The sequence below is a fragment of the Xenopus laevis genome, chromosome 3S (genome assembly GCF_017654675.1).
Source record: "Xenopus laevis strain J_2021 chromosome 3S, Xenopus_laevis_v10.1, whole genome shotgun sequence".
NCBI classification, from domain to species: domain Eukaryota; kingdom Metazoa; phylum Chordata; class Amphibia; order Anura; family Pipidae; genus Xenopus; species Xenopus laevis.
Genome location: NC_054376.1, coordinates 128,545,766 through 128,570,491, shown reverse-complemented (window position 1 = coordinate 128,570,491; position 24,726 = coordinate 128,545,766). Strand labels below are relative to the sequence as shown.

General features: G+C 44.1%; 1 protein-coding gene across 8 annotated transcripts in view; it reads left to right on the top strand.

Annotated features, from left to right (window-relative positions):
* The first annotated feature begins 4,319 nt into the window (after nt 1-4,319).
* Nucleotides 4,320-24,726, top strand: part of kdm6b.S (lysine (K)-specific demethylase 6B S homeolog) — a 78,814-nt gene continuing 58,407 nt past the window's right edge. For all 8 annotated transcript variants that reach the window (XM_041588962.1, XM_041588958.1, XM_018239713.2 and 5 more), the window contains exons 1-2: nt 4,320-4,511; nt 23,770-23,833. The gene's annotated coding sequence lies outside the window, so the exon portion shown is untranslated. The remainder of the gene's footprint in view (nt 4,512-23,769; nt 23,834-24,726) is intronic.

Sequence of the window (24,726 nt, the reverse complement as noted above, 5' to 3'; positions counted from 1 at the left end):
AAGCCAAAGACACGAAGCCAAAGACATGAAGCTGAAGACACAAAGCCGAAGACCGGAAGCCGAAGACACAAAGCTGAAGACATGAAGACACGAAGCAGAAGACCCGAAGACAAAGACATGAAGCCGAAGACACGAAGACGCAAAGCCGAGGACCCAAACCTGAAGACACAAAGCTGAAGACACAAAGCCGAAGACCCAAAGCCAAAGACATGAAGCTGAAGACACAAAGCCAAAGACATGAAGCTGAAGACACAAACCTGAAGACCTGAAGCCAAAGACACAAAGCCGAAGACCCAAAGCCAAAGACACAAAGCCGAAGACCCGAAGCTAAAGACACGAATACCATCAAACGTAGCCAAAAGATGCAAAAACACCTGAAAGTTGATGTTTGGACTCAAAGAAGCTGCCAAAAATGGTGAATAGACCTGGAGAAGAGAAGAATGAAGAAGACCTTTAAAGGTAAGTTCCACTGAACACCAATGATCTTTTTTGAATAAAATTTTTAAACCCTGGCAACCAATGGCCTTTTTTTAAACTTGTTTGGGAGACCCTGGCCACCAATGTTTAAAAAAAACTTTTTTTTTTTTAAAAAAAAACTTTGGCCCTGATGACAATTTTTTGCCTGGCCTGGCCACCAATGATTTTTTAAAAAAAAACTTTTATGGGAGACCCTGGCTGCCAATTATTGTTTTCACTTATTGGGGGCCCTGACCAGCAATGTTTTTTTTTTACATGTAGGGGGGCCCTGACCTCTAATTATTTTTAAAAAACTTTTATGGGAGACCCTGGCCTGTATGTAAGGCATAAGGCCTGGAAAGCGATTGGATGACACATGGTAGAGACAAATACATATCCTATGGGGGGGTTATGTGAGGCTGCTGGGGGTGGCACAAAGTTTTGCACACTTGGCATTTCAACAGCAGCCAAAAATGTGATTACTATAAGAAAAACAACAGTGACTCGGCAGCGTCACCACTCTACTAATTTGTGTTCCTCCTTCGGTTAACATCACTACTTAGCCCAGCTCTTCCAACAGAGCTCCATGCCCTGATTTCAGGTGACACTTCTATGCATTTCAGTGGTGAAGGTACATTAAGATTCTGGTGCATGACACTGGTGCCCGGGTTGCTACTGTTGATGAGGGGTTAGGAGATAAGTCGGGCCAAAAATGCTGGTGAATTGACATTTAGGGACTAAGTCTAGTTTTCTACAATGAGCCAAAGCCAACTGATACAGGGATCTGTCTCTTCTGTATCTACAGTATTCTTTTCCCCTATTGGCGTAAGTATCATTGGCCAGGAACCACCCTGAACTCATACAGCCTCCCCAAAAGTAATGCACGTGGCAACTAATGCTTGGCCCCAATCCTTACCCATACCAAACCTGACCATAATGATTTACAGTATGTAGCTGCTCCTGAGACGTCAAGGAAGTACAGCAGTCACCAGGCAATAGGTAATAGTGGGACAAGGCTTTAAGCCATCAGCAAAGGGGTTGAGATAGGGCAGGGAGGACTCAGGCCACAAGCGTATGACCCAGTGGAGGAGCAATTGATTGGCCCAAACCAATGTGACCAGGTGACTCTATGTATTGACATAACACTGAGCCGTATTTTCCCAGAACCTGGTGACCTTCCCAGCCAATCCCCATCTTTTAGGTGGAGCGCAATCAGCTAGATGGACCCAACAAGGAACTGTAGATATTCTTTATCTGTGTGAGGGCAGAGCTGTGATTGGCTACTCACATCCTACTGGGCTATTGATCAAGGGCTGGTAGGAAACCCAATTGCTATCTTGGTGACTCTACCCATAAAAGTGACAGCAGATACCTGTATTTTGGTGATAAGCCAATTCAATGTGTGTAAGATGAGGCCTGTACCTAAAACATGATTTCGGATTACTTTTACTCCCATGAACATCTCTTGGGCTCCATTTAGTCTGTCTCACTCTACGTCAGGGATCCCCAACCTTTTGAACCCGTGAGCAACATTCAGAAGTAAAAGGAGTTGGGGAGCAACACTAGCATGAAAAATGTTCTTGGGGTGCCAAATAAGGACTGTGATTGGCCATTTGGTAGCCCCTATGTGGATTGTCAACCTACATTGAGGCTCTGTTTGGCAGTGCACTTGTTTTTTATACAACCAAAACTTGCCTCCAAGCCTGGAATTCAAAAATAAGCTCCTGCTTTGAGGCCACTGGGAGCAACATCCAAGGGGTTGGAGAGCAACATGTTACTCACGAGCCACTGGTTGGGGATCACTGGTCTACGTGGTGGTTTGTCTGGCTTATAGCTGATATACAATACAAAGAGAAAGGAGGGAACCTCTTCATAATTGGCTCATGTGCAGTTATAAGTGGAAGGAAGGCACCTAGGGATAATCACTGCACCCAACAACTGCTCTGCCCTTTAAATATTGATAATAAATTGTTACACTACAGCTTCGTTTTTTTTTTTTGCCAGACAGTAACCTCTATAATCTATGAGGTGTAACAATAACAATCAGTGTCCGACTGGAACACCAGGGGCCCACCCAAAAACCTTAGCCCAAGGGCCACTCTCAGTACTATTATTATTCTTCCTCTCCTCACTCAACCTCTATTCTCCCAGTCTCTTTTCTTTACATACTATAATCTATTATTCCATCTATTTAGCCTCTTAAAAAAATAAGAGGCTGCCATCAAGGGGGGACAAGTGTCCCGGGCCCAGGCCTGAAGGGGGGCCCGGCAGTGCTGCATTTTAGAAAGAGCCGGGCCCCCCTTATGAGCGCCCGAGCCGTGCGGCCATTTCTCAGGTTGTAGAATGCGGAAGTGCCGTAAAGCCGAACAGCCAAAGTGCTGAAGCGGCAAAAAGACCCAAAGTCACGAAAGGAGGCGAAGTTGAAGTCCTGAAGCCACGAGTTCAATTCTACTGAACACCAGTTTGTGTTTTTTTTAATCCCCTGGCCACCAATGTATTATTTTAATATTCTATAGGCTACCTGCCACCAATGGGTTTTTTAAAAAAAAAATAAAAAATTTAAAACATTTTTTTTGGGGCCCCAATTTTTTTTAACTTATAAGGGGGCCCTGACCATCCAATAGCTTTTTATAACTTGTGTGTGTGTGTGGGGGGGGGTTACTTTTTTAGGAGCTGATGTCTGTGTGGTCTTTTAACTGTGATGTGGAGTGGGTGGGATATGGGGTGGGGCTTAGGGCATGAGGGTGGGCGGGGCTTGGGCATGAGGGTGGGGCTTGGGCATGAGTACAGTATAAAGGTACAGGATATAGTACAGGATAGAGGATAATGTACATACAGTCATGTGATGGTGTATAGGACTGTACAGTGCAGCCACATTGCTGTTATGATAAGAGCTGTACATACAATACAGGACACAGGATAACGTACAGTAAGTACAGAATAGAGAGAGGGGGAGGGTATAGTAAATACAGTAATTACAGGAAATACAATAAGTTCAGTAAGTTCAGGAGGAAACTGGATCATTTACTCCACACGTTGGAATCGGTCAGAGACAATAAGTGAGCGGTAGAGAGAGAAGTGGGCGGGAAGAGGATGAGAGCGGGCGCTGATTGGTCGGTAAATGAAAGGCGTGACGGTGGGGGCGGAGCCGTGAGTGGCTGACGTATGTCTTACTACGCACTTTAAATAAACCAGCGAAATCTTTGGAGGACTCGGAGGCTGGATTTGTATTGCGTCTCCTGCCCCTCTGCCCCTCCCTCTCTCTCACCTGCCCCTCACTGGGACTCTCTCTCCCCAGTGTCTCCCTCTTGTCTCTTCTCTTATTCCTTATTATTATTATTATTCCTCCCTCTCATTGTCTCTCCTGAGCCCCCACAACTGCCACCTTCCCCCCTTATTGCTCATTCCTTCCCTGCACCAGCCCAATGGCACCTCCTTTAACTTGCCCCCCAAATGTCACTGCCAGCTCCCAGCCTGATGCACCCCCTCCCCAAACACCCACTGCTGTGTCCTACTCCTTCCCTCACCCCCAAAACTTCCCTTCTGCCCTGCACCCCCCCATCCATCACTTCTTCCCCCTCCTCTGCACCCCCTAACATTTCTCTGCACCTTCCCCTGTCCCATCTCTCCTCTGCACCCCCCAACATTTCTCTGCACCTTCCCCCTGTCCCATCTCTCCTCTGCACCCCCCAACATTTCTCTGCACCTCCCCTTCCCCCTCTCCTCTGCACCCCCAACATTTCTCTGCACCTCCCCTTCCCCCCTCTCCTCTGCACCCCCCCAACATTTCTCTGCCACCTTCCCCTGTCCCATCTCTCCTCTGCACCCCCAACATTTCTCTGCACCTCCCCTTCCCCCTCTCCTCTGCACCCCCCAACATTTCTCTGCACCTCCCCCCTGTCCCACCTCTCCTCTGCACCCCCATTTCTCTGCACCTCCCCCCTGGAGCCCTCTTTCCTATAACACCCAGTTGGCCACGTTCAGTACTTACACAGCCCCCCACTATGAAGATGCCACGCGAGATCCCCGGAGACTGATGAAGGGCAGATACCCAGGTGTGTGTCCCCGGGGCCCGGGGTAGTGGGGGGCAGCATATTCCTCCTACTGTCCCTCCTATAGGAACAACACTGACTCTCTCTGTCCCTGAGTTACAGCCTAGTGGCACCTGCTGAACTTCATCTCCCATAAACCTCAGCCAGAGCAGGGCCAGTTCAGCAGTTCCCAGAAGGCTACTGGTTGGGCATCATGGGGGTTTCATTGTTACATAATGGGCCACTGGCTGTTGTTTTATTGACCCGGGGGCATTTAGTAAAGGGGCCCTACATTTAACCTGATGGAAATTACTTGTAGCTAAAAATTGGCATTTTCCCCAAATCTGTAATATTTGCTCCAAATATAATGTTTTTGCACCAGCTGTGATATAATAGTATGGGCACCACCTGTGATATCCCTTGTGTTTATTATAATGCTGTATATGAACCCTCTATCCCCATACAGTTTATTATAGGGCTCTATATGAACCCCCTGTCCCCATACAGTTTATTATAGGGCTGTATAGGAACCCTCTATCCCCATACAATTTATTATAGGGCTCTATATGAACCCCCTGTCCCCATACAGTTTATTATAGGGCTGTATAGGAACCCTCTATCCCCATACAATTTATTATAGGGCTGTATAGGAACCCCCTGTCCCCATACAGTTTATTATAGGGCTGTATAGGAACCCCCTTCCCATGCACAATTAGTTGTTGTTCTTTGGATGCAGTTAGTGAATGTGGCCACTTGTGAGAGGTCCTGTAGTATAAAACAGTGTCGCACACCTGCCCTTACAAACCATTCATTGTCCATCACCCCCAGGAGCAAAGAGACTGACATACAAAGAATAGACTGCACTGGAGACCTAATACACTCTACCCTTATACATGTTCTAATCACAGGCAACATGGCAGCTTCCAGCACTGTGTATAAATACAGATATACAGAGAGATATTCGCCTTATAATTCATCTCCTAATTAAATCAGCTTTTATATAAACATAACAGAGAGAGCATGGAATGTCCTGGAGAAAATGATGCCATTATTTTGGCAGCTCATATTTCCCCTTTAAATGAGAGTGTTGTTTTGGTGACATTCATTAGACAGTTGGGTGTCTCACATTTCCCAGAAGGAGAGTCACTTTCTGTATTGCGTCATGGCATTCTGTTGCAGACAACGGAAGTCGTGGGCCAGTGACCGGGAAATCTCACCACGTTAAACATGTGACCTTATGGCAAAATCAGAGAAAAACCATCAACACATTTATATCTGCTTTCCCCAACTCTGCACTGTGTGTCTGACTGTATGGCAGCACCCTCCTCCTGGGCTCCCTACAGAGTGTGTTGGTGACTATATAAACTATAGTAGTACTTATCTGTTATCTACTGTGTATCCTGTGCTTGAATGGCTGCCCCCATGGCTACACAGCAGCTTTTTTCTATAAACTATAGTAGTACTTATCTGTTATCTACTGTGTATCCTGTGCTTGAATGGCTGCCCCCATGGCTACACAGCAGCTTTTTTCTATAAACATAGTAGTACTTATCTGTTATCTACTGTGTATCCTGTGCTTGAATGGCTGCCCCCATGGCTACACAGCAGCTTGTTATTATAAACTATAGTAGTACTTATCTGTTATCTACTGTGTATCCTGTGCTTGAATGGCTGCCCCATGGCTACACAGCAGCTTTTTTATAAACTATAGTAGTACTTTTCTGTTATCTACTGTGTATCCTGTGCTTGAATGGCTGCCCCCATGGCTACACAGCAGCTTGTTTATATAAACTATAGTAGTACTTATCTGTTATCTACTGTGTATCCTGTGCTTGAATGGCTGCCCCCATGGCTACACAGCAGCTTGTTTCTATAAACTATAGTAGTACTTAATCTGTTATCTACTGTGTATCCTGTGCTTGAATGGCTGCCCCCATGGCTACACAGCAGCTTGTTTATATAAACTATAGTAGTACTTAATCTGTTATTACTGTGTATCCTGTGCTTGAATGGCTGCCCCCCATGGCTACACAGCAGCTTTTTCTATAAAACTATAGTAGTACTTTTCTGTTATCTACTGTGTATCCTGTGCTTGAATGGCTGCCCCCATGGCTACACAGCAGCTTGTTTATATAAACTATAGTAGTACTTATCTGTTATCTACTGTGTATCCTGTGCTTGAATGGCTGCCCCCATGGCTACACAGCAGCTTGTTTCTATAAACTATAGTAGTACTTATCTGTTATCTACTGTGTATCCTGTGCTTGAATGGCTGCCCCCATGGCTACACAGCAGCTTGTTTATATCAACTTAAGTGGAGTTTCTAAAGCAAACACACAATGTTTCCAGTACAGCCAGGACTGTATTTATGTATAGGCCCCCGAGGGCCCATGCCTAGGGCGACACGGTTTTAAAGGGTGCCTATTTTTTGTTTTTTTTTAAAACCGTCCCCTTCCTCGGTAGGGGGTCTGAGGAAGAATGCGGAAGTGGCGTCACTTCTGCTGAATATGTCGCGTGACATAGGGGTGTGTTTAGGTCCGATGCCTATGGCGGCATCAGACCTAAATACAGTCCTGAGTACAGCACAGCAGTACATTATATTTTCATTACTTTAATGCATTTAATTTCTTTGGTGTTACTGTTCCTTTAACGCAATGCTTCAAATCCATTTTCTGTAGTCATCTCTCTGAAAAGTATGGGGTTGTTCTTATAAACCATTTTTGCAGAGATCTCACCAGCATGTCCAGTGGTAATGTAATGCTCTGAATCCATTTACTACAGTCATTTCTCTGGCACATGTGGAGTTAATGCAGTTATTAGCCATTTTCTGCATCATCTCTTTGGCACATATAGGGTTAATGCAGTTAGCCATATTTTTTTTGCAGTCATCTCTCTGGCACGTATATACAGTGTTTATTAGCCATTAATCTAACCGGCATGTTGGTGTTGATGCTCTGAATCCATATTGTGTGCTGATGTTACTGGTATAGAGACATACATATTGGTGGTGTAGGGTTAAAGATTTTCCCTTTGCCTTAGGCTCCATTCTTTGTAGAGACGCCCCATTTGCGTGATTAGAACAAGCAGTATGGCTGCTCCCACACGTGAGTAATGTCAGACTAATATGTATAATATATGCACCTATAATAATAGAGGGCTATAAATAGGGTATATTTGTCCCAGTAGAGTGACTACATTACATGGCCACGCTCTCCCGGGCGCACTCTCGCCAGTGTTCTGATCAGTCACGCCGAAGCCGCTCGGCACATTCTGTTACACAGTTTCCCGGCTTGTTCTAAATGGAGGCTGTCGGCAGCGCTACACCCCTACGTGCGATACTCACCACTGCCGTTGTTCTTCCCCAGTAATCGCAAATGTGTTCTGATTATTGGCCCGTTTTATAATCACCATCTCCTTACTCCTTCAGCCGGGGTCGGGAATCTCCTTTGGCTTTTGTAAAGGTGACAGTTGTCTGTGCCAGCTCATTACCAGACTACTCTGAGCTCCATTCTTGGATTCTTTTCATTTTTATCTGGCCTCTTCCCCAGTCTACAAACGAAAATAATCAGAGAGATGGTTGCTGGGGGGGTCACTGACCCCAAAAATAAAGAAAAAATGTGGGGATTGACTTGGAGTCTGAAGCTTTGTTGTTATTTAAACCTACTATTTTTCTGTTCAGACTCTTGGCTATTCATCTTCCATTCCGACTTCCGAACGGCTGCCCGGTTGCCAAGGTAATGAAGCTCATGTCCGTAGCCATCCGGGCAGGTTATTCTGGTTCTTGGAGTATAGTAGAAACATAAAATCCATTTCCCACTTCCCTGGGGACTATGGAATGATGTACAATGGGGAAGCAGCTCCGTGGGGCAACTGTTGGGGGTATGTGGAATTCCAACCTGTGCCTGGAGGCTGACACTTAGGTTCATATCTATAGCAAATGGTAGTTGTCCTTTAAACTCAACCACATGTGTCTGCGGTAATGCATCTGTCTACCACGGGGTGGCAGTTTATCTCTAACAGCTGGCAGTTACTTCCCAGTGCTGACAGGGGTATTTAGTGAAGATGGAAGTACGGCTTTTGTTACATTGTTATTTTAGGTTAAATATAGCAACATACAGGAAAAAATAATCTCCCGCTCCAGAAATAGACCTTGCTGAAAATTTGTAGAGCTGAGTGAACAAAGAGAACTCGTGTAGGTGTCTGGCAGTGCTCCCTGAAGTGATCCGGTCTCATGAGCCTTACTATATAGACATCCCTGTGTGACATCCCGCGTAAGAACCAAAGACTCTCCAGCTTGGCTTATACAGCGACCAATGCTTTAGGACATATATAGTGGTGAGAGTTCAGGCTACCACCCTTAAAGGAGATCTAAAGGCTAACAAAGGAGATAGAAATGATGTTTTGTGCTTCTGTACCAGCCCAAGGCAACCACAGCCCTTTAGCAGTAAAGATCTGTGTCTCCAAAGATGCCCCAGTAGCTCCCCATCTTCTTTTCTGCTGATTCACTGATTCACATGCTCTGTGCTGCTGTCACTTACTGAGCTTAGGGAGCCACTCACAATATACAGTACACATAGAATAGAAATGTCACAATATAAGGCTGATTAGTAATTAATACACATAATTACTACATGGCAGCACAGAAACCAGTGCAATTAGCATCAGAATTGAATAATCAGCAAACCTGTAGCATCAGCTTATATTACAGCCAGGGAAGCTCATTTTCTGCTGGATAATTAGTGCCGACCCCTAAGCTTAGCTTCTCAACAGCCAATCAGAGCCCACTGAGCATGTCACAGACACTTTCCAAGATGGTGACCCCCTGTGACAAGTTTGAAGTCCTGGATCATTGCTGCTATTGACAAGCTCAAACGTTAGCCTCGTGCAATAGGTTCACTATATAAAATAGGACATTTAAGTGAATGGCACACTTGCCCTTTGCAAGAGACTATTAAGGTGGCCATAGACATTAAGATGTGTAAAAGATCTTTTCGTTGTCGTAAGACCAAGCTTATCCTGAAATGTTTGTTTAACTGTACGATTTGTCCATCAACAAAAACAAATATAATATAATAAATATAATATATATAAGTGATATCGTCTAGTTGAAGCCAGGAAAACTGTGGGTAGCCGCCTGCTTGGCCCTGCAAACAATTGGACAAAGGATACACTTCACTGTGAACGATGAAAATCTTCTAACCTGCCCGAACGATTTTCTGACCGATGTCTGCCGAAAAATCGTTTGCTGCACGATCATTTGGTGTCCACTAACCTCACGATAATTTGACTGGTTTGTCGGATCGCACTAGAATTGGTGTTAAAGAGAGAAAAATCTTAATGTCTATGGCCACCTTTAATAAAGGGTTGGGTCCCCTCTTGTTGTTTTAATTGCCTGTTACTATATTTTCCAAGTTGCCCTTCTGGACGACATCTCCATCTCTACAGATCACTATCCCCCAGGCAGCGTGCCAGACACGTTCTTCTGAGAGTAAACGCGCTGTAAACACGTTGAACTGATATTTGTATAAGCATGTCTTACATATCCGCCAACTATTAGTCCAGACTGTGAGTAGTAAATCTACTGTGCTCTATTCAGAAGAAATCTCCCACCGTACCCCTGTTGTGCCCTACAAAACTGACAGTTGGTAAGATTACGTAGCAATAGAGAGGTTAGTAACGGTTGCACTTCCTGCAGAACTTCCATTTTGGCTTTCGCTCGGCACAGGTCTTGTCACACCGTGATCTGATCTTAATCTATAGTCGCATTTAGAGCTGCTGATAACTCAGTCTCTTCCTGGTCACCTCGGGGAACCCTATGTCCCATACCCACTGGTGAATATATGTCATTGGGTGCTGCAAGTCCCATACTTTGTGATGTAGGGACCCACGTCATTTGGCTTGTGGTGTAGTGGGTAATATTGAACCTGTGGGCGTGGGTCCCCAAGGGGAGATATCCAGGACGACATTTGCATGAATCCAGAGTACAGAAGGATCGGTAATGTCCAGTCCTCGTAGCTGGTTTTAGGGGAAGTCAGAAAGGGCAGTGCCCCCAGTATTAGAGAAGAAAAATGAAATGACAAATTTAGCACAATATCAATCCTTGATATTTCCAGTATATATATTAGGCATACCCCCATGCTAAAGCCAACCCAAACCCACCATCCCCATGTCATTCTAATGCCTAAGGTGGCCATAGACGCACAGATAATATTGTACGAATCAAATTTTCGTATGATATTCGTGTGTGTATGGTGGTTATATCTGTTGACTCATCGATCGGGCAGGACGGAAAATTTTGATTGGGTGCCTTTGAGGGGACCCAAACATCGTCTATTGTTAGTGCTGAATTGTCAGATACAGGTAGAATTATGTTGTTTTTATATGTATATCTGACCATTCAGCTCTACACGTGTGTATTGAAACAATTGTAATTGTTACATCTATGGCCATCTTAAAGGAAAACTATACCCCCAAAATGAATACTTAAGCAACAGATAGTTTATATCAAATTGAATGACATATTAAAGAATCTTACCAAACTGGAATATATATTTACATAAATATTGCCCTTTTACATCTCTTGCCTTGAACCACCATTTCGTGACTCTATCTGTGCTGCCTCAGAGATCACCTGACCAGAAATACTACAACACTAACTGTAACAGGAAGAAGTGTTGAAGCAAAGGCAGAACTATGTCTGTTAATTGGCTCATGTGACCTTACATGTGGTTTGTATGTGTGCACAGTGAATCGTACGATCTCAGGGGGCGGCCCTTATTTTTTAAAATGGCAATTTTCTATTTATGATTACCCAATGGCACATACTACTAAAAAAGTATATTATTATGATAATGGTTCATTTACATGAAGCAGGGTTTTACACATGAGTTGTTTTACTCAGTATCTTTTAATAGAGACCTACATTGTTTGGGGGGTATAGTTTTCCTTTAAGGCATGTCTAGGGTTGAGCTTCTCAGGCCTGTAGGGTTCAGTCTTTCTTTTGTGGTTCAGGACCTTAATCTAGCACCACAGCACCCTATACTAACTCAAGCACTTCTCACACAGCACCCTATACTAGCTCAAGCACTTCTCACACAGCACCCTATACTAACTCAAGCACTTCTCACACAGCACCCTATACTAGCTCAAGCACTTCTCACACAGCACCCTATACTAGCTCAAGCACTTCTCACACAGCACCCTATACTAACTCAAGCACTTCTCACACAGCACCCTATACTAACTCAAGCACTTCTCACACAGCACCCTATACTAACTCAAGCACTTCTCACACAGCACCCTATACTAGCTCAAGCACTTCTCACACAGCACCCTATACTAGCTCAAGCACTTCTCACACAGCACCCTATACTAGCTCAAGCACTTCTCACACAGCACCCTATACTAACTCAAGCACTTCTCACACAGCACCCTATACTAACTCAAGCACTTCTCACACAGCACCCTATACTAGCTCAAGCACTTCTCACACAGCACCCTATACTAGCTCAAGCACTTCTCACACAGCACCCTATACTAGCTCCAACACTTCTCACACCGCACCCTATACTAGCTCCAACACTTCTCACACAGCAGCCTCTACTAACCCCGGAACTTTCCGCCTACTGCTCTTTACTAATTGCGCCACTGCTCTAGAAGCAGTACAGACACTGGAATATCTCACTAGACTACACAACACACACAGGAATATGTCACACTAGTGGCAGTACAGACACAGGAATATCTCGCCACTAGTAGTGGTACAGACAGGAATATATCTGCACTAATAGCAGTATTGGTACAGGATTATCTCACACTAATAGCTGTACAGGCATAGGAATGTCTCACACTAGTGGCACAAGAGACACAGGAATATCTCACACTAGTGGCACAAGAGACAGAGGAATATCTCACACTAGTGGCACAAGAGACAGAGGAATATCTCACACTAGTGGCACAAGAGACACAGGAATATCTCACACTAGTGGCACAAGAGACACAGGAATATCTCACACTAGTGGCACAAGAGACACAGGAATATCTCACACTAGTGGCACAAGAGACACAGGAATATCTCACACTAGTGGCACAAGAGACACAGGGATATCTCACACTAGTGGCACAAGAGACACAGGAATATCTCACACTAGTGACACAAGAGACACAGGAATATCTCACACTAGTGGCACAAGAGACACAGGAATATCTCACACTAGTGGCACAAGAGACACAGGAATATCTCACACTAGTGGCACAAGAGACACAGGAATATCTCACACTAATAGCTGTACAGGCATAGGAATGTCTCACACTAGTGGCACAAGAGACACAGGAATATCTCACACTAGTGGCACAAGAGACACAGGAATATCTCACACACTAGTGGCACAAGAGACACAGGAATATCTCACACTAGTGGCACAAGAGACACAGGAATATCTCACACTAGTGGCACAAGAGACACAGGAATATCTCACACTAGTGGCACAAGAGACACAGGAATATCTCACACTAGTGGCACAAGAGACACAGGAATATCTCACACTAGTGGCACAAGAGACACAGGAATATCTCACACTAGTATCACAAGAGACACAGGAATATCTTACACTAGTGGCACAAGAGACACAGGAATATCTCACACTAGTGGCACAAGAGACACAGGAATATCTCACACTAGTAGCACAAGTGACACAGGAATATCTCACACTAGTGGCACAAGAGACACAGGAATATCTCACACTAGTGGCACAAGAGATACAGGAATATCACACTAGTGATATTCCTACAGGAATATCTCACACTAGTGGCACAAGAGACACAGGAATATCTCACACTAGTATCACAAGAGACACAGGAATATCTCACACTAGTGGCACAAGAGACAGAGGAATATCTCACACTAGTGGCACAAGAGACACAGGAATATCTCACACTAGTGGCACAAGAGACACAGGAATATCTCACACTAGTGGCACAAGAGATACAGGAATATCTCACACTAGTGGCACAAGAGATACAGGAATATCTCACACTAGTGGCACAAAAGACACAGGAATATCTCACACTAGTGGCACAAGAGACACAGAAATAGTGGCACAAGAGACAAGAATATTCACACTAGTGGAGATACAGGTATCTACACTAGTGGCACAAGAGACACCTCACACTAGATCACAGAGCACAGGAATATCTCACACTAGTGGCACAAGAGACAGAGGAATATTCACACTAGTGGCACAAGAGACACAGAAATCTCACACTAGTAGCACAAGTGACACAGGAATATCTACACTAGTACACAAGAGACACAGGAATATCTCACACTAGTGGCAAGAGACACAGAATATCTCACACTAGTATCACAAGAGACACAGGAATATCTCACACTAGTGGCACAAGAGACACAGGAATATCTCACACTAGTGGCACAAGAGACACAGGAATATCTCACACTAGTGGCACAAGAGACACAGGAATATCTCACACTAGTATCACAAGCTCACACTAGTGGCACAAGAGACACAGGAATATCTCACACTAGTGCACAAGAGACACAGGAATATCTCACACTAGTGGCACAAGAGACACAGGAATATCTCACACTAGTGGCACAAGGAGACACGAAGGATATTCGAACTAGTATCACAAGAGACACAGGAATATCTTACACTAGTGGCACAAGAGGACACAGGGAATATCTCACACTAGTGGCCACAAGAGACCACAGGGAATATCTCACACTAGTAGCACAAAGTGACCACAGGAATATCTCACACTAGTGGCACAAGAGACACAGGAATATCTCACACTAGTGGCACAAGAGATACAGGAATATCACACTAGTGATATTCCTACAGGAATATCTCACACTAGTGGCACAAGAGACACAGGAATATCTCACACTAGTATCACAAGAGACACAGGAATATCTCACACTAGTGGCACAAGAGACAGAGGAATATCTCACACTAGTGGCACAAGAGACACAGGAATATCTCACACTAGTGGCACAAGAGACACAGGAATATCTCACACTAGTGGCACAAGAGATACAGGAATATCTCACACTAGTGGCACAAGAGATACAGGAATATCTCACACTAGTGGCACAAAAGACACAGGAATATCTCACACTAGTGGCACAAGAGACACAGAAATATCTCACACTAGTGGCACAAGAGACACAGGAATATCTCACACTAGTAGCACAAGAGATACAGGAATATCTCACACTAGTGGCACAAGAGACACAGGAATATCTCACACTAGTATCACAAGAGACACAGGAATATCTCACACTAGTGGCACAAGAGACAGAGGAATATCTCACACTAGTGGCACAAGAGACACAGGAATATCTCACACTAGTAGCACAAGTGACACAGGAATATCTCACACTAGTATCACAAGAGACACAGGAATATCTCACACTAGTGGCACAAGAGACACAGGAATATCTCACACTAGTAGTACAAGAGTAATGCTCTCCCCTCCCTCCCTGCTGGCAGATGCCAAACACGAGAGCGCACGTGGAGACACACTTGTTTGTTGGCTCTGTGCCTAGCTCAGCCTGTAGTATTACAGCAGTTCAGTGCTTGCTTCTGATTGGCTTGTGCTGACTGGGACGGGTTCCTCTGTTAGGGTAGCGCTTCCCTTGTTACCGTGGTGACTGTAGTCTGCAGAATTCACTTAGCCACTGATCATAGGAGGGTGTGTGACATCATGGGGGCACTGGCCAATCAAGTGCTGAGAGGGAGGCTGTTACTAGGACTGATAAGGGGAGACAGAGACAATACATCGGCGGCTTGCATGGCGTGAGCCTCTTACCATACATCCAATTACACAGACACAGCAGAGCAATGGCGCATCTTGTCAATCACCCACAATCCTCATCGCAAACCGGTCTTCTTGCATATTTGTGCCACGTTCTGCACAGAGCTCACACATACAGATCCACACACGTATAGCAGCTACGTGTGGGCTTATGTCTGTCACTCTCAGTACTTCATGGCAACCAGCCTCCTCCCATGATTCCTGTACCTCCATACACTTCCCCTCAGCCTGGCCAATATGGACTCTGCCTGTTACCCACAATCCCTCAGGGGATTTCTGTACCTCTATACACTGCACAGACACACACTTCCCCTCAGCCTGGCCAATATGGACTCTGTTACCCACAATCCCTCAGGGGATTCCTGTACCCTCTATACACTGCACAGACATACACTTCCCCTCAGCCAGGCCAATATGGACTCTGTTACCCACAATCCCTCAGGGGATTCCTGTACCCTCTATACACTTCCCCTCAGCCTGGCCAATATGGACTCTGCCTGTTACCCACAATCCCTCAGGGGATTCCTGTACCTCTATACACTTCCCCTCAGCCAGGGCAATATGGACTCTGCCTGTTACCCACAATCCCTCAGGGTATTCCTGTACCCTCTATACACTGCACAGACATACACATCCCCTCAGCCAGGCCAATATGGACTCTGTTACCCACAATCCCTCAGGGGATTCCTGTCTATACACTGCACACACATACATTTCCCCTCAGCCAGGCCAAGTGTACTATGGTGTCACCCTGTGTAAGTTTAGGCTCCCGTCTGTTACCCACAATTCTCCTGAACCAGTGGCCTCTAACTTCCTGGAACCAAGTGAATGTTGTTTGAGGTAAAATGGTTTATACTTTGTGCCTTATAATTAGTGATATATTCCTTATCCGCTAGCACTGCCATTTTATTGTGCTCGTCTATCAAGTTGTCTTGTCAGTGTTTGCAAATAACATCCAGGGATAATGCCTCAAATTGCGCTACAATTGCAGCTTATTATTCAGTGTCACTATATGTGTCATTGATAATTCTGTTACACTGCACTTGTCTATTAAAGGGGTTGTTCACCTATAAACTGACATAGAGAGGGATATTCTGACACCATTTGCAATTAGTTTTTTATTTGTGGTGTTTGACTTATTTAGCTTTTTATTGAGCAGCTCTCCAGTTTGCAATTTCAGCCGTCTGGTTGCTAGGATCCAAATTCCCCTAGCAACCAAGCACTGATGTGAATAAGAGACTGGAATATGTATAGGAGAGGCCTGAATAGAAAGATGAGTAATACAAAGTAACAATAACAACACATTTGTAGCCTTACAGAGCATTTGTTTTTAGTTGGGGTCAGTGACCCCCCATTTGAAAGCTGGAAGGAGTCAGAAGAGGGTAAATAATTTAAAAACTATAAAAAAAATTATATATACTGTATAACTAAGAGGTTGTGTGGGACTTAAACCATATGGAACTCAGAACATGCCTCTGGTCCCCAGTGACGTACCTCTTCTAATTAAACAGATTCTTCCATATTCAGTGCTATGTGGGTTATTCTGAGCTGTGGTGCATGGGCAAAAGACGGGGCAGTGAGCTAAATAACAAGGATGATGTACCTGTGGCCAAGTATTAATATCCCGTATATATGGCCTCCTGCTTTTCAGAGATTGGGCCACATTGGACCCTGACACAATGGAGCTTATTCATAAAAACGAGTTATTCGGAGCCAGTTAACCTGCCGGTATGTCCAGTGCAGTGTTTTTCTTATATTGACACCCAGGGGCCTATCAAGGGGCAGCAATTTCAGGGTGTCAATGTGAAAATAAAATGTTTCTTGCCCTTAGCCCACCACCATAAACATATTTTAACATCTGTGGTCGTATACCCATCTAAACTAGTGATGTGCGGGCCGGGCCAGGGACCCGAAGGTCGGGCGGGTTCGGGCCGACCTTACCGACGGGTTCAGGTTGGGCTCTTCTAACTGCTCTCCCCACCCATGGACCTTACAAATGCCGGCTTCCGACTTCCGGGTTGAACTTTTATAGATACGCGCCTGCTTGCCCCACCCCTTTTGTGACGCCTGGGCGGGTTGAGAAAAACCCAACACACACATCACTAACAGACAAGTGCCTGTGCCCCAACTGGATTGGAAATGGGTGTGCTATGGACAAGGACCTAGGGCAGGTGGGAAAAGGACTTGGCTTGGGTACAGCTATGATCCAACATTCGTGATTCCTGGTTGCCAAATAGAGATTTGCAGGGAAATACCAAATGTGCCAAAGTCCAGTAACCCATAGCAATCAATAGGCAGTTAGACGTTATAGGTCTAGTTTAGTTAGAAGAGTAAATGTGAACATCTGGTTGGTTGCTCTGAGTAACTGGGGCAGAGATTGCCGTGCAGTTTGTGTTTAACCCTGGCAGTCCAATCTGATCCTATAAATAAGGCAAAGAGGCAGTATTGTACATTAACTGAAAGTCTGGCATCCGCTCAAATCCATCACTCTCAGTAGCCTGATCATCAGCCCTCGCTCTGCCTTCCCGGAGGTATCCATAAGCCGTACATCAGAGTGACTAGTGCTGGAACACAGGATATACATAATTAAACAGATGGCAGTTAGCAGTGCTGACCTTTGCTTACAGAAAATATGTGATGGGAAATCTAAGGTTATGCACATAATATGTGTACATGTGAGCCCTCACTTACTAAAGCATGGAGAGATATGCCAGAGTAAATATGAAATATATATATATATATATACATGTGCAGCTAGATTAGCCGTCTCTGATCATGTTTTCTTCCTCCATCGAGCAGCTCTGCCCACCCTGTTCAGGGGCTGATTATCTGCTCTACCTATGCTGTGGTGCGGATGTTGAAATGATGAGGTCATTCATGAAAGGCTGTTGGGGACCCGACCTTAATTCTGTCACAGGGAAAATATGTTTTTTTCAAAGCAATGAAGTCCGTTTTTCAAAAGAACAAACAGATTTTTTTATATTTAATTTTGAAATCTGACATGGGGCTAGACATATTGTTAGTTTCTCAGGTGCCTCCAGTCATGGCAGTAATATAATGATGGATTGGACTTGCTGTGTTCTATTTGTTGGCTGGAAGTCCCAATATATATATCCAAAACCATCAATGTCTGATCAGCCTGGGTGGAATTCCACGAGTTACACACTAAGGGAGTTATTTATCAAAATCCAAATTATACTGATTTTATAAATACACTATTTACCCTTATTCGACAAAAAATGGGACTTTTTCAGATTGTCGCATGAAAACTGTGACTTTTTCAGATTGTCGCACAGAAAATCACAATATTTTCAGATTTTTACGCCCGAAAAGTCAGAATTTTACGTGAAATTGGTGTAAAAGCCTGAAATGTTTGGATTATCGTACGAAACCCAGCAAACACAATAATATCTTCAAATTGCAAATAGGACAGCTGCTATTGACTTCAACAGGACCTGGACAGGTTGAAGATGAAGTATTTTGGATTTGGACTTTTTTCAGCCTCGGGGTATAATAAATTGTTTATTTTCCCACTAAAAATTCAGATTTTATAGTAAAAAAGTTTTTAGCATTCGGACTTTTATATATAACCCCATCAATGCGTCTACACTACCCACCCTTCAACCCTGTGTTCTAATTGGGTGGCCAAATCAGGCTACAGTAAGATTTGTTTTTTCTGGCGTGTAGTTTAGACCAATTTTTACTTTTCATTTCATTTTCTATGAATGCTCAAGAAAACAGAACATTGCTTAGCATTCATTCATTCTTTGCATGTTTATATTATTCATGTATGGATAAAGACTTGTAATTTGTGAAGTGGCCCCTAGCAGCCCATACAGGGCCCTTAGAATAAAGAATATTCTTGCAGGAATTTGTACCATATGATCGATGCTTGTCTATAAATTGGAACCCAGTCTCCTTAGTGAGACTTACTTTTGTCTCTTCCCCGTCCTGTGATCGATAGATAAGGTCACCTTGGAACCTCTATCCTGCTCATGGCTGTCTACGCTAGGTTCCGTGGGAGAATGTGCCACCATTGCCAGCAACGCCCATTTGTCGCCTCTTGGCTTCTGAGACTCATCCTGTGGAGCATTCTCTGCTCTATCATTTTTCCACCGAGTGGCAGCTGCAGATTTCCTGAGAGACCTCAAGCGCACAATAGCCACATGATTGCTGACTTCTTTCATTCACCGACAGAAATAAACAGGGTCTCTGTCATGCAAAGTAGCCTCCGAGGCATGAGCTGGCAGTTAGGCCACCTTCAGCTGCCATTCCTCTGTGTCTTCATGCAACTATGTGCTCCTCAGGATCAATCAGTCTGGGCCACATCTCCTTTCTCTTTCTGAAGGGCACAGTTGAACACACACACACAGCTGTATCCCATTCTGCTCCATGTGTGTTTCCAGGAACATCAGTTATTTGTATCCTTCAGTCTGAGATCTCACTTTATTGGCTTGAATTATATCCCGCCAGGGACACTGAGCCATTCATAATGTGCTGCTGTTTGCTTGGCCTCAAAAGTGTCCAATCTCTGGAGCTTGAAGGGCAAGAGGAAAAAATAGGCTTCAGCAGAAAAACAAAACCCTTGCTTTTTGCCCATACTGCTTATTTTTCTATCCACCTACAGACAATACTTAGATAAACATTATAGGTATAAATAGGAACACTGTTTTCCACCATTCTTGAGCTTTGTCTTTTGTCTCAGCCCTGCCGTCATTTTTCCACGTTGAGAGAAAGATAAATTATTTATTTTTTCGTTCATTTCTTGAACAGTGATGCAAAGTTGTTCGCCCCTGCTGTGTAAAACATGAGTTGTGCCAACTGTGTAAAAATGTTCACAGATGGGTAACAATGCTGCCTATAATTCTTTTCAACAGTTATTATTACTCTGTAAATTTTTATTTCAAAACACAAGTTTTGTGTTAAATAACAATATTTAATGTAAAATAATAAAGTTAGCACAGGTATTCAGTCTCAAACTTTTTCAGCAATATCATCTTTAAGGGGCGTTTCAGATGGGTAGATTCATCGTTTGAGGTTAAATCTGTGGTACCGTGGTGACAAATCTCCCAAAAAAGACTTTCCATAGGATAACTGCAAGTTAGGGTAGGGTAGCCACCTAACTGGATTTCACCTGGACAGCCCCACTTTTGGAAGGGCTGCCCAGGTGAAAAGTTCCTGTCCGGATTTCTAAAAATCAGGACAGTGAAGTGAATAACATGGCGATTAGCCAATCGCTGATCGCCACGTCATCAGTCCCACTGCTGATGTCACACAGCCCATGTTACCCACCCCGCCCCTGATGTCACCAGCCCTCTACATCCCCGACCCGCCCCCCTTCATCTCCGGCCCGATCCCCCTGCCCGTTTTCAGAAAAAAAACTGGCAACCCTAGGCTAGGGCCACATGATAGGGATCTTGGCCTGCGAAGAATCTGCTGCTCTTCTTCTGCTGCACTGTCTGCACCTGGAATCATTAACTCCACATGCCCGATTTCAGTGCCAAAATGTGTAATTTTGCATTTCATGCCAAAATCTGCAGTACCTGAAGAAGACAGTTGGGCAGTGGATTCTGCACCTTCAGTGTATGACCCTAGCCTAAAACCTATTACTTTTGGCATTTCGGCCCACACACACACAAAAGTTGAGTTATTTACGGATCTTAGTATTGATATCTGTTTAAAGATGTCAAAGGTTCCAGGTCCGGTTTCAGCTGGAAAAGTCCTGTTGTGCGGTATTTTGCCCACATTATTTATTTTGAGGCGTCCCAGGCTCAGTATACTAGAGAACCTTCTTAATCTGATGTCTACCCCAGAGGCAATGAAAGTATATGCATTGGCCTTCTCAGAAGGAGGTTTCATCATGGATTAGGTTAATTCCTTGATCCAAGCTACTGGGCTCTTGCCAACCTTGTATGGCTTTAATACAGCAACAGATCTAAGATATCAAACTGGGGATCCTTGCTTTCAACCCACACATCTAGTTGGAGACTGCATTCTCTTAATCGTTTCATTGATGTGGTATTCTCTACCACTCGAGTTGAATAAGATGAGCGGTGAAACATTTTCAAGAATACTCAAAAAGTTCAGTTGCTTTAGAATTGTTTTGACGAGATTGTAAACATCTAAAGGTGGCCACACATGGACTGGTCTTCTCCTTTGGCAAGGTTGACTAATTGGGGGATTTGGCCACCCACATGCCTGGCCAAATCAGGCTGGTCTGATTTGGCCTATGTAGATTTGTTGGATAAGGACCATGTGTGTGTTGATGTGCTCCTCATCTAAAGGGATTTTCCAACCTGCCTAATTGGTATACTCAATGGGCAGACTTTCTGCTGGACCCAATGCATATAGAAGATTGAACACATTAAATCTGCCCATGTATGAACACTTTAAGACTCCCTGTTACAAGCATTAAAGAGGGTTTGTTGGTTCTTATGTAATAGATATCTCCACTATTCCACCTCTCCACCATTGCTTGCCGGACAGATTGTTTGTTTTCTGTAATAACATTATGAGCTGAATCGTCAGGTAGAAACAGAAGACTTCTGTCTCTGTCTGACAATTCAGTGCCGAAAACATTTTTCCATCCCATCCGATCGACGAGATGACAAATATCCAAGGTAGAGTCCTGCGCGGGTCCAATTCGACCCCTAACCTGACCCACCACCCAATACATCTGCCTACCCAGAACCACTATCCGACCCAGACCTTATAAGTCAAATTTACCTTCCGACCTGAGACCCGTGAAGCTGGATGTGACGTCATCATAGACCAGAATTGACATCACTCCGCTGTGCAATTATCCGGAAAGCTAAAAATTACATGCAGTAGTAGGGACCAGTTCCGCACATTTGATGGACTACCTGCATGCTCGGAATCGTGGATTTTTTGCAGAGAACCGGACTGCTTTGCTGGTATTTTGTGGCTACCCAACCTCGTCTCCCCCATACATGCATCAAATATCGCAGAAAACCTTGTTTCGTATGATAATCGTGGTTAGTGTATGGTCACATTTATCAAAGGTTGAATTTCGAATTGGTGTGAATTTTTTTTACTTTAATAAATTCAAATATAATCGAAATTCGATTGGGACGTTATTTAAGAAACAATTTGAAGGTTTAAAACTTGAAACAAATTTTACCGACTTTAAAACTCGGAAAGGATTTGTCTAAACTCGAATTGAGTTTATTCTCAGAAAGAAAACCCAAATGAACCCCGGCAGGTTTTAGGTGGTGAATAGTCGAATTAGAATTATTCCCATGGTATAGGTTTGATAAATCTCAAATTTCGAATCAAGTTTGAATTTTTTGAATGAGTTTTGACCAAACAAAATTCAAAATTTCCTATTCGACCCTTGATAAATCTGCCACTTTTAAATGTTATTGTGATTCCTTGTAGTATTCACTGGTTCTCCCTCATATACAATATATCTATATATAAATATGTATGCTTAGCCTATAAGTGATATATATATATATATATATATATAAAGTGTTGGTCTTTATTCTACTATCTATTGTAAGTACCCTGTTGCACAAACAGAAATATCATTGTGATGCCACCTTCCTGTCCCATTTAGATAACCCCTCACGGTCCCACATTAACCTAAGCTCTCGCTGCCTGTGGAACCGCTCAGAAGAAACCAGTTTCAGTTGAGATTTCGGCAGAATGAAACGGTTCCTTGTTTCTACGCAGATTGTTCTGTCTGTTCTTGTTGGTTGCTCAGTAAGAAACGTCTTTATTGGTCAGTGAGTAAAGATATAAGGCAAACACGGTGTAGATGTAGCACCCCCTCGCTTTCTTCTTCCCCTCATTGTTTCTTTATTCCCCCCCTCCTTTTCCTCCAATCGTACCCCCCCTGCCATCTTCCACCTGTGTATGGTTAGCATCTCCTCAGCACGTGTTGTGGTCACCAATTTGGGGTAAGAAAAGCCACAATGAGACGCATGTTTTTCATTTTTTCACTTTCCCTCTTTTCGTTACCGTTACTTCTCTCTCTTCCTCCTTTGTTTGTAAGACTATGTATCCACAGGCAGGGCCACCGTCAGAAATCACGGGGCCCCGTAGAACAACATTTTCTGGGGCCCCTGGACTTTGCCCACACCACAGGCCCCGCCCCAGACCCTACGCCTGCATGGGTGCTAAAACACCAATGCTAAAAACTCATTGGTGGTCAGGGCCCCCGCATTAAAGTTAAAAAAAATCTTAATTGGTAGCCAGGGCCCCCCCCTACAAGTTTAAAAAAAACATTGGTGACCAGGGTCCCCCTACAAGTTAAAAAAACCCATTGGTGGCCAGGCCCCCTCCACAGAGCTAAGGGACGGACCATCTTAGATCAGACCTGGCCTCTAATATCTAATAGTAGAGAACCTAGTAGAAGTGTGAGACCTGTAGGACTGAGGGAGATTCACATTGCCGTGTATATAACATTTATGTTTCTTTGCAGGTCCAAAACAGCTGGTAAATAGCCCCAAATGGACCTTCTGCTGTGAACTACATGGTCACCATGGGTGAGTTCTACCTTATACTATAACGTTCAAGACATAGTTGTGAGTTTATTATTTGTGGTCATTACAGCTTTTGATCATTTTCATAGATATTAATTGTAGTATAGTCGTATGATGGAGTATAGTAGTATGATATAGTAGTGTGAGTATTGGCGTACAGTAATGTGACTAGTGGAGAATAGTAGTGTGAGTAGTGAAGAATAGTAGTGTGAGTAGTGGAGAATAATAGTATGATATAGTAGTGTATTGGCGTACAGTAATGTGAGTAGTGGAGAAAACATAGTGGGTTTATGTACAGAGGAGCAGTAGGAAAAGAGGCTGAACATGGAGCCTTGTGTAGACACACACTAGTGCTCGTTGTCAGATGCACTGAGCATGTGCGTTGCTCCTGGTTGGAATTGCTTGTGCCACTGAGCATGTGCGTTGCTCCTGGTTGGAATTGCTTGTGCCACTGAGCATTTGCGTTACTCCTGGTTGGAATTGCTTGTGCCACTGAGCTGGATCATGTCAGTCGGTGACCTGGTTACGTTGATAAGTGATTTACTTTTGTGCAACTACTTGCCTTGTATGTGTCTCACTGGGGTATCAGGTGAGGAGATACTACTCATATCACGTCTCCATAATTCCCTAATCCTTCCTGCTAGAAATAGTTACTATATATAGTCTCCCTCAGCCCATTCTTTCTTCTGTGCACAAGTGCCCCCTCTGCTTCTCTCTTACCAGTTGTTCTGATCTACCCCAGCTTCTCCTCACAACTTTGGTACCAATGCTGACCAACCCTGCCCGATTACTTGCTCCCTCTCCTGCACACGATTGCCCTACAGGCTCGGCACACCACTCCCAGTGCCCTCTCATTAATTCCTCCTGCTTGTGTGAGTATCTTCTCTCTCTCTTTG